This window comes from Artemia sp. Qi Xiang Cuo, chromosome 10, assembly GCF_049724085.1.
Source record: "Artemia sp. Qi Xiang Cuo chromosome 10, ASM4972408v1, whole genome shotgun sequence".
Lineage (NCBI taxonomy): Eukaryota > Metazoa > Arthropoda > Branchiopoda > Anostraca > Artemiidae > Artemia > Artemia sp. Qi Xiang Cuo.
Genome location: NC_142803.1, coordinates 38,108,597 through 38,120,730, shown reverse-complemented (window position 1 = coordinate 38,120,730; position 12,134 = coordinate 38,108,597).

Below are 12,134 nucleotides of genomic sequence, written 5' to 3'. Positions count from 1 at the left end.
TCAAAATTTTCTGTTCTGAGTCTTTAGTTTGACAAAAAACATATTTTTCTAGTTCTCTGGTAAAATTTTTCCCTATCAACAATGGAAATTGTGATTAAGGAACTAAAAATAGAAATAGGTACTCTGTATACTGGTCTTACAATATAGATTAAATTATATAAAAACGAAGAAGTTGAAGGTGCATTTGACAAAGATAACTATTGGATGGGATCTACTGATGAAGAGCAAAAGAGAAGCATGATGGTAATTTAATGTAATGTAACCTATCCAAAATGTCTCTCCAAAATGTCATTTAGATAAGTGACATCAGATTCTTCTTCCTTTTGCAATGTTTTTATGATGACATTGTAATTCTAAGCTTTAAGAAGGTGTAAATTCTTGAACTGAGTTACGAGAACGAAATGTTTTCAGTTTTCAAGAATAAAAACTAGAACAACAAAAAAACCGAGTCAAAGATAAGAAATTAGACCGGCTGTTATTAATGCAACTACCTTTAAAACTGCAAGCGAAATACAGCGCTCTGAGATTTTTTCAGGGTCATGAAACAGAAGCCAAAGACATACAAATGAGACAAAAGTCTACTTGGTACCGGTTGTTATTTTATTTGTTTTATAGCCATACCATTCAGCGGTTGCTGCAACCTAGCAAGAGACAAACACGTCCCACAGCAACACAAATAATAGCCCAAAACTCCTAAAAATGGTGTCAGATCAAAATACGAAGTTCATCAATAGAACCACCTTGGTCAAAACCTTTTTTTTGCTTTTTTTTTCTCCACGTATCCACGACTACAGGAGGTATGAGTTTTGGAAGAATTTGCCAATCAGTGAATTGTCAATAGATATCATCGTCACAAACAGTTTTGAAGCCACGCCAGAATAGGAAATATTTCCAATTCCGATTTTATGTATCTAAAATTTATTATGTATTCCTGTTTTTATTCATTATTTTACTTAGCTTAAGTTTGAAAACGTTGGGTTCAGGAAATGACTGCTCACTGTTTAAAAGTAGAACCATTTTAATGCTATATCTCTGCAAAAACAGAAATTAATGTTACAACTTGGTACTTCTGAGCATGCTCTGCACAACTAAAGCCAAAAAATAAAGACTAATAAATTAAAAATTTAGGAAATAAAGCAAATTTGTTTTTTACTAAAAACAATCAAACAAATTTAAGTTTTGAGCACATAATTTCACTGTGAAAGATTGTTACTCATTTTCTTTTGATTTGCAAAATTTTCAACTAACAGGCGCTAAGTAACAAAACTATCACAAAGCGTAAGAAAATTGAAATTTTTAACACTTCCATACGATTCAGTACATTAAATAGCGCCTAGACACTCCAAAATATTTCCTGACAGTTCATGTTCCTTGTTTTGAATACGTTTTTTTTTCAATTAGTTGTTTTTACTCCTGAACATTTTGCAAAATGTCACTTGACACCTTTCGTATTTCCATAATCGAATAGTAGTAGAAGAATTAACAGTCGCAGTCACAGTCGAAATTACAGTAGTATTAATAGTCAATTACTAGTAGTAGTCAAAGTCGTATTAGTGTGCACACAGTGTCTTTTGGTTGATATAGCAAACTATTTATGTAAATATTTTTGTAGTGAGGGTTCAAAACTATGTGAAGATGCTCAGAACATAAATAAACAGGTTCCCAAAATAGTTCAATCTGAAGCTCTAGTAAATACTCAAATGACTTTTAATCCTTGTGGTGTAAATGAAGTGGGATAAATTATCAACGGAGTGCATTCGAATTCAAGTGGTGTAAAAGGGATTTCCCAGAAGAGTGCCAAATCGGCTCAGTCAGTTATAACACCAATTTAATGTCATTTAATCAATAAATTAATGGAAAAAAAATTTCCCGGAAGCTGTGAAGGTCCCTAAGATCAGTGGTGGATCCAGGGGTTGAAGGGGCCCCCCCCTCACGTCCGCTAAAATAGTGTAATTTACTTAATTAACGCAATTTTCCGTCAATTATACTTGCTCCCAACGCAAGTTTATCGGATCAATCTATTTTGCACCCCCCCCCCCTAAAGAAAATCCTGGATCCGCCGCTGCCTAAGATAATACCTTTGCACTATTCTCCCTTTTTTTCTAAAATATATGAAAAAATAATTTAATCTAGGCTAAATGATTACGCAAAAAAATATCTTGTAAACACTCAATTTGGTTTCAGGAAAAGACTATTTAAAAACCTTTCGTAAGTAAAAAAAAAAAAAATTAAATCAGTTCTTACAAAAAAACTACATTTTTGTTCAACACTGTAGTAGCAAATGATATAAACATCATCTTGCATACGAAGATCAACATATAATTTTATTTTAACATTAGTATTATAGTATTATTATAGTATTTAAAGGATCGATATATTTATCCGGGTTGCAGTAGCAGCTAACAACCTAGTAAGAGACGATCACGTCCCATACTGAGAAATATAATAGCCCATAACTCCTAAAAATAGAGTCAGATCGAAATACAAAGTATACTATTAGAATCACCTTGTAGGAAACTTACAGCTCCTTGGCTTGAATCCCGCTAGATTTCAAAAATTGCCCCTTTTTTTGGTAATTTCATCGAAGAAATAGAAAAATTGCCCCCTAGATTTTGAAGAAATGCGTTTGCCCCACAATAATTATCGTGAAATGAACTCAGAGCTTACTGATCAAGCTTGGTTTTTTCAGAGTATTTCACATATAAAAATAAAGGTTTCTATTAAACGAGTTTTCTCCGGAATACAGAAACTCACCCATTATATAGGTAGATTAATGCCTTTTTTTTATATTAGATTGCTCATAATGGAAACTGAAAGTGACGAAGCATCAATGAGACTGGCTGTACACACCTTTAGTCCTGACAATATAATGGAAAGCTTTTTTGTCCTGTGTATGGTGCTTGGTAGTGTAGTGCCCTATGTTCCTCAGTACTTGGAAATAAGAAAAATGAAAATGTTGATGGATTAAGTCTGTATGTGTGTCTTACTTTGCTAGTCGCAAACATTTCAAGGGTTTTATTTTAGTAAGTAGATTTATAGCTGTCATTAATGCTTTGAAATATAATAAACTAGTTTAACAAATTAAGAATTCTATGAGGTTTGACTTTAAGCTTATAAATAAAAAGAAGAAATGTTACCTTTATACAGCTTCCATAATTGACACAAAACAAAGCAAAGCTAATTAAAAATTAAATAAACATGCTACCGGCAAAAAGGTATACTTTGATGTGCAAATGCAAGTATTTAAGATTAAGCAAAATAATCTGATTTAAGCAAAATAATTAAAAACCCATTTGGCTATATTCTTGATACATTTGGATAATTCTTATTTTCTTCTGTTTTAGAAAGTTTTTACTTATTTATTTAGACTATTTTGAACAAAATGGCTATCTCAAAATGTTAATCGGATATGTTTGGCAGGAGGGCAGCTAAAAATGCATGAGAGGGAGATGGTTGTCCTTCGAGACTCTTAAAAAGAGCGCTAAAGCTTTCAATTTCTTATCGAATGATTCCCCTCTCAAGTTCCTATGACTACTCCTTCCATATAAAGTTGCTCTGGAAAAAAAAAATAACACATTGGAGCCTTATGGCCCTTTGCTATAGGCGACGTGTTCATGGAATCGAATGACAAGGTAAAAATCTCCTAAACTTAATTATGCATATAATTTAAGCTTTGTAGATACAAATTTTAGTAAAATAAATGTCTTTCAGAAGTGTTGAATATGCAATAAGATTTTAAAAAATTAATGTGACTAGGCTGCTTGGACTAGGAATGAAATACGACCGGTACTCGTAAGGGCGAAGAGGTAAGGTTAAGTAGCGAGAAAATCAATCAAGGGGGTAGTTTTACTTGCCACGTTGTCAAATTGCTGTTGCGTTAATTAAGTAAATTACATTACTTTAGACGACGTTAGGGGGGGGGCGCCCCCTGGATCCACCACTGATCTTAGCGACCTTCAAAGCTTCTGGGAAAATCCCCTTTTCCATCGATTGATTAATCAAAGGATATAGAATAGGTGTTATAACTGACTGAACCGATTTGGCAATCTTCTGGGAAATCCCATCTACACCACTTGAATTCGTATGCACTCCGCTGATAATTAATCCCACTTCATTTGCATCACAAGGATTAAAAGTCATTTGAATATTAACTAAAACTTCAGATCGAACTATTTTGGGAGCCTGTTTCTTTTTTTTAGCATCTTCACATAGTTTGTACCCTCACTATAAAATTATTTACATAAATAGTTTGCTATGTCATTTGAGGTGGTCAAATTTCCCCTTTCAGCTTGTAGTTTAGTGATAACCTCTATTCCACCCTTTTGACCCAGGAGCGAATTTGCGGTTTCACAGGTTTTTACATGTCACATATAGGATTTGTCTTTGGGAAAATGGGGCCTGTTTGATCCTGTGTCTCAAGAAAGGCTAAGGGTAGACAGCAGTGGCGGATATCGGGGGTGGGGGGGTGCCCCCTAATGTAGTCTGAAGTAGTGCAGTTTGCTTAATTAACGCAAGTTTGCGTTAATTAAATTAAGTTTTGCTCCTTTAAATTAAATTTTATCGGATCAACCTATTTTGTGCCCCCCCCCCCAAAAAAAAAATCCTAGATCCGCCCCTGGTAGAAAGGTGAAACCTTCGGGTAATATTAAGGGGGATTTTGGCGAAAAAAATCACGCCATGTGCATTCAAGTTGTCAAAATGGCGCATCAGCAATATCTCAAGTACGACTTAGGGCATTAAGTTGAAACTTTCAGGGCATGTTGAGGGAGATTTTCAACTAACCAAAAGACACTATGTGCACACTACTACGACTTTGACCACTACAACGACTACTAGACTATTACTACTACTGTAACTTCGACTGTGACTGCGACTGTTAATTCTTCTGCTAGTACTCGACTATGGAAATACGAAAGGTGTCAAGTGACATTTTGCAAAATGTTCAAGAGCAAAAAAAAAACTATTTGAAAAAAAAGTATTTAAAACAAGGAGCATGAACTGTCAGGAAATATCTTGGGGTGTCTAGGCACTATTTAGTGTACTGAATCGTATGGAAGTGTTAAAAATCCAATTTTCTTACGCTTTGTGGTAGTTTTGTTACTTAGCGACTTTTAGTTGAAAATTTTGTAAACCAAAAGGAAATGAGTAACAAACTGTCACAGTAAATTTATGTGCTCAAAACTTAAATTTGTTTGATTGTTTTTAGTAAAAAACAAATTTACTTTATTTCCTAAATTTTTTATTTATTAGTCTTTATTTTTTTGGCTTTAGTTGCGCAGATCATGCTCAGAAGTACCAAGTTGTAACATTAATTTCTGTTTTTTTTGCAGTAATATAGCATTAAAATGGTTTTACTTTTAAACAGTGAGCAGTTATTTCCTGAACCTAACGTTTTCAAACTTAAGCTACGTAAAATAATGAATAAAAACAGGAATTTATAATAAATTTTAAATACATAAAACTGGAATTGGAAATATTTCCTATTCTGAAGTGGCTTCAAAACTGTTTGCGACGATGAGATCTATTGAAACTTCACTGATTGGCAAATTCTTTCGAAACTCATTCCTCCTGTAATAGTGGACACATGGGATGAGCTTGGTCAGGACTTCTATTTTTTTGGAAGAAGTGGCTAAAACATACCAAACGATAACACACTTCCGACTTCTTCCGAGGTCAAATTTCTAAAAGGTATTGATGAAATACAATCAAATTCAATAAACTTAACAACTAATAAATCTTTTAGCACTACTACCATTTTGGACAATATTCGATAATGCTTTGTTTTCTTCCTGAACGGGTTTTGACCTGTCAAGATCATTTCACCTATATTTAACTTTAAAGAATTTTAAATTGGTTGGATATCAAATATTATTATGAAATGATTAATGAATGCAGATGACAATGATAGCAACCATAATAATGTGATTAATAAAAACTTATAGTCCAGTAAATCTACGGAAAAAATGGACGATCTGGGACAAAATTGCAATATAAATGATTTTTACACCATTTTGTAGAGAAAAAATTCTGTCCAACATACCAAAAGTCCCAAAGAATCTCTTGGGCGGAACAGGGTGAAAACTGGGGGGGAAGGGAAAAATCCAGGGGGAAACTCTAAAATCTACGACCGGTAGTGTTTGATGCTGAGAATGGCATTCCTGATGCTCTTGGGCCCAAGAAGATCGAATATGCGTTTTTTTTATTGCTGTGTAATAAGTCGTAGTCCAATTTCCCCACTTACAGGGGGAAAAGAGGGGGGAAATAAAGATCCTGCACAGCAGTCTGCAAGACTTGTTTTCTGGGGTTTCCCCGTGCGTGAAGAATGAATATGTTAGTTTGTTTACTCTTTAATTAGCCTTACACCCCCCCCCCCCTCCGATTTTCCATTTACTAGAGGAAAAGAGGGGAAATCAAGATATCTTCTAAAGGGAAAAGACAGTCAGACGGCTCTACAAAATTTGGAGAGGAGACAAAGGTCTGTCAACTCGGTTTTAAAACCCTTTAACAACGTTTTGACGAGAGTTTAACATTCTATTCCCTGGTGCTTCTCTTTTCCACTTTGCTCGAGATTCACTAATGGTGCATTTACACATAGTGGAAATCCGAGCGGATTGTGAAAACCGAGCCGATTTTCCGACCGGTTTTGTGCTTGAAATTTTCTCTAGCCGAAAGCTAGTGGTCGTGAAGGTCGTAAAGTGAATTCAAACTTTTGAGAATATTTGGAGCTTTCCTGGTAGCTTAGTCCGTTTTCAAATATTTTATGTTGGGAGGCAAAGGAGGAATAGAAGGAAACAATTTGTGTTACTTGGAAAGTGCGACAAGTCACGCTGGTTGTACAGTTCCTGAATTCTGTTTTTACGTGTGAACAAGCGGTGAACCTTACGTACAACTTGAGGTAATTTGCTTCCTCGCTTTACGTCCTATTTCTGAGAGCCGCTTAATTGGTCAAAATTCTTAACTGCGCCTCCTGGCTTGAGGCTGATTAAGAGGTTTTGATCTCACAAATCTTATGGACAGATTCGCTTTGTTGGTTGTTTTCGTGTCCGAAACAGGGTATAGGTTTGGGTTTAGCCACAAGTGTCACTACAATGTGTCTCGTGCAAAAAGCTCCTCTTTCTTGCCCAATAAGTTTTTGTTTATAGTTTTTATATGACACCCTATTCATGGAGGAAGAACATGAACGTTGCAAGCTCTGCAGCCGCAGCATCCGTACTGGGGGTGAAAGTGTCAGAATCACAAAAAAAGGAGCTCTTTGGATCAACGAGGTCAGTGTGCAACGGGGTGAACAGATAACAGTTGAAGACGGTGAAATAGTACACAGCCAGTGCAGAAAAAACTACTGCCGTCCGACGTCCCATAGCTTGTCTCGTGAAAAGAAAGAATGACGATTTCGAGAATAGTCCAGCAGGTTGGACGAGTGCCTTTCTTCTTCTACAACAGAAGCCAACAGGAGAACAATCTTGTGTACAAACCCATCCCAACCATCACCTTCGACGACAAGATCGGTGGCATTGACCTAGTATGGCATGCAAGCTAGATACATGACACGAAACGGGACAGATGGAGTCGATTTGTGAAATCAAATCACCATGGGTCACACAAGGGCGCCTCGTCGATTTTTTTTTCTGCCTATGATTGACTATAATCCCTCCTATCCTTCTTGTGCATACACGACCTTACGTTTTATCTCCGATAAAACACGCCAGCACGGAATGGTACCAGTTGTGACTTTTGACCAACCTTTGTACATGAAAGCGGTGAACATCATCAATGCCGAGCCTGCTGATAGTCATCTCAAGGCAACAGTTCCAATGATCGGTGGTCTCCATTGCCGTATGAGATTTCTTGGAGCGATCGGACGCTTGGTGACGGTAACAGGAATAAAAGAAGTGCTCGAGTGCCTATATTCCGGTAACACTATTAAGCATATCGTTAGCGGTAAGGCTGTTTCAAGAGCCATGAGAGTGCACGAGCTTATAGATTCAGCATTGCAGATCACTCTCATTTTCAAATCGTATGGTTTCGACTGCACAGATGACATACGTGCGAGACATCAAAATTTTGCAGAAGCACCGGCAATATATATGGCTCTACTGAATGAGGAAGTAACCCTCGAAGAAGCATCCAACGCAGACATAGTACGTCGAATACAAACGCGAATGAGGGAGTTTCAAGACACGCTACAGAACAAAAGGACTGCAAAAATATGGCTTCAGTATTCAGAAATGTTAGGAGTGCTTAAGAAGGCTATCCTGACAGAACGGACCAGAAACTGAGAGCAGTATCTTCAAGAACTCTCTGAGATGCTCCCTTACTTTGCAGCTGCAGGCCACCAACTGCAAACGAAGAAGGTGAAAATATTTTTTCAGCAAATGGAACAGCTGAAAGAAAGTAACCAGAAGCTGTATAAATACATCACGGATGGGATGTTTGTCATTCGAAAAAGCGATAAATTTTTGGCTGGGCTCTCTCACAACTTAGTAATTGAGCAAGTATGAGGTTGTTGAAAACAAGCAGGGGACTCACGAGAGGAAATGGAATGAGTTAGACGCAAAGGTTGATCTGGACAGTTTCAATGCCAGTACGAACTGAAATTAATGAACTTATGTAGTCACTCACCGGCGTTGAGTACGTGTCATCTGGCCAGCACGTTTCAGCTAGACCAGCTCGGATAGAAAGAGACAGAAAGAACATAAAGACTTCAGTAGCTTTTTTGTGCAGTCCTGTCCGTAAGACAACTGCACTCAATTGCGCAATATATCGAATGACATGACAGCAGCAAGGGATGTCAACGCGGATGAAGCAAAGGCGATAGGAAAATAAATTCTGAAGTCAATAGACGACGCCGATGCCGGTCGCTATATCTTCAAATGTAGGAGCAAAGCGATTACAATGGCCTATCAAGGCAACATTTCCGAAGCTGACGGTGAAGACATACGAATGGACGCAAGTCTTCTATTCCAACGTTTTGCAGCAGCGGCAACTAGAGCTGGAGGGGATGTGGAAGAAACTCTCAGATTAGAACTCTCCATCTATCCTACTGCCCTTTTCGAATCGTCAAGCCTGCCGAGACAGCCGGATAAAGCGGAGTTAGCAAAAGCTATTTGGAAATTAGCAAAAGCAGAACCTGTGAACGTCTTATCAAAACAGCCGGAAAAACACATGATCGATGGCGGATGGCTTACTCCAGCATATTCCATGGAAAACAGGAAACACTTTCAAAGAGATTTGCAACAGTTACGTTTCCTTCGTGACACAGGAGTATTCAAATGCTTCTGTCGTCTTTGATGGTTATACTTTAGGTCCGTCTACCAAAGATGTCACCAAAGTTAGACGAACGAAAGGTATCGAGTGTCCGACCGTCGATTTCACACTGAGTATGAAACTGCAAAGGAAGAAGGAGGACTTCTTGCGGAATCCCAACAATAAGCTGTAAATTATTCGAGCTATTGGTAAGAAGCTTGTCCAAGCCGGCCTCACTGTCTTTCATGCAGAGAGATGCGGACGTTCTGATTGCATTGATTGGTTTTGATGCCGACAAGGAAGGGGTAACCACTGTAGTCGGAAACGACACTGATTTATTGATCCTTCTTCTCCATAACTTGCCTCCGGAAGCCAGGGATCTCGAGCGCTGTCAATTAAATACTGGCACATCAACTTTATCGAAAGATTGCTGGGACAGGTTTGTCACTATATTGCCGTTGGCCATGCTCTTCTGGGTTGCAAAACGACGTCCCGTTTGTTTGGGATAGGAAAGCAGGCTGTCCTGCCATTCCTTAAAAGCCATGAAGAATTTAGGAATAACTGTAAAGTGTTCCTTAATCCGCGATCTAGGAAGGAAGAAGTCCAGCTAGTCTGCAAAAACATTTTGCTGTGTTTCTACAAGGCTAAGAAAGGGGAGGGTCTCAGCAAAGTTAGGTACAGTGTTTTTCTTGAGAAACAGAACAGCCCAAAGACATCAACTTTTGTAAACCCAGAGAGAATTCCACCTACTCCATCGGCTGCGAAATTTCATTCTTATAGAGCCTTATCAGGTAATGGAATGGCGTAATAATGCGTCAGAACTCGACCCGAAAGACTAGGGTTGGTGATTACGTGACGGACACCTCACTCCGATCATGACAGACATCCAACCTGCTCCGCCTCATCTGCTAAATGTGATTCGTTGTAGCTGTACGTGTTCCAACTGTGACAGTTCACACTGTAGTTGCCGAAAAAATGGATTGCCTTGCACACTTGCTTGAAAAGACTGCCAAGGGATTGCGTGTTCAAATAAAGATGTTTTTGTTGACAACGATGAATAAGACGATGTTTAGTTCAAATGCTTGAACTCATCCTTTTTGGTTCAATATAACCCGTAATTATCTTTTGCTGTGATTATCGAAGTTCCCTGATTTGTTTCATTTCTTACATTTAGATTTGTCTTATGTTTCTATTATATAGTAGAAGTAAATCTGCCCACGTACTCTGAAGACCCGATGCATTGTCTCCTCTACGGTGAAACACTGCAGAAAAGCAAGATACAAATCTAATACCATGTCTTTTTAAATCATCAAGTCAAAAAACCTTGGGAGCCGCGTTTTGACCAGCCATATCACACAACTCTCGAGGATACTGTTTCCCCCCTCTCTCGCTAAAGGCGGAAATCAAACCAAGTCCAGCGATAAAACAACATAACTTTCTTTTTTCGATTTCTCCGCGCAGAAAAAGAGCAGACGTGAAGTTCGAGCGCACAATAAATCTGCCCCTGAGTTTTTACAATTTCCCCTTTTTTCCCTTTTTTTACCCTGTTCCGCCCACGGAATTTTTGGGGACTTTTGATATGTTCTACAGAATTTTTTTTTTCTCTACAAGACGGTGTAAAAATCTTTTATATTGCAATTTTGTCCCTGAGTTTCGTAGATTTACTGGACTATTACAGCATATTACAAAGTAAAGATTTTGTTGTTTAAATGTTTTCTTTATTCTTGCAGAAATCTATATCCTAAGGCTAAAAATGAGGGCATTGGTGCACAATTGGGGCTATTGAGGAGGAAACATGTTAAGAAAACAATTCACATCACAATATGCAGAAACATTGTATTCAGCACATTGTGAGGGCGCTTCCAATATATTTTACCTCCCCCCCCCTAATTTACAAATATATAGCTCAAATTATATATTTCCCATCTGTTTTCATTTCCACAGCGTTAATTCGATTTGTTAAGTTCTAAAACAAGAGTGACACATGTTAAAAATGCTTGGGAAATATATATAATTTGGGCTAAGTATTTGCACATTAGGGAAAGGGGGTAAAGTATAGTGGAAGCACCGTCAAAATGTGTTAACTACAATTTTCTGCATATTATGAAGTAAGAATTGTTTTATTACCGTATTTCATTCTCAATGATCCCAATTGTGCACTAATAACAAAAGGGACCATAAGGAGGGGGGGTGCCTTTAAGAGTTAAACGATTATTAAACGTGAAAACAGCATAAAAAAGGCATCGAATGGTGGATTAACATTGCCTCATTTATGGTATCTTGTACATATTTACCAGTGCTATTCAAATTTACAAGAGGGTATATGGCATGGATAGTGGTGATAATTTTGTTGATTTTCAGTTCTAACTTTACTCTTTACTTTCATCACAAAAGCCTGTTTTTTCTACAAATTTCATTATCAAATTCAACCATCCAAGTAAATACACTTGATTCCTGTAAGAGGTAAAGCATCCTGGACAAGTGGGACTTGAAGGATTTTGCCATTACTTCGAATCTTAGCCACAAGATGCCATAATGAGCGGTTATTCAATTACCTTTTCTGTGCCTCTTTCAGAGCTTCTTGAGAAGCTTTCCTCTGTACATTGATCTATCAATGATTATTTGAAACTTAATCTTTTTTGTAGATTATGATGAAAGTAATGTTTTTTTTTTGTCAAAATGTGTTATGTGCGATGTTCGACAATCCAAAAGTCAACAGTTCAAGAGTCGCTATGCAACAATCTTCGTGGCGTTATGTGCACGACTCGTGCACTTAACGCTTTTGGGTCTGCAAAACCGGTGGAAATTTGGTTAAAAACACTTTTTGAGTGGATTGTAAGATTTAGAATATCTCGAGAACGGAAGGGGATGCGTGCACTCTAATTACACCA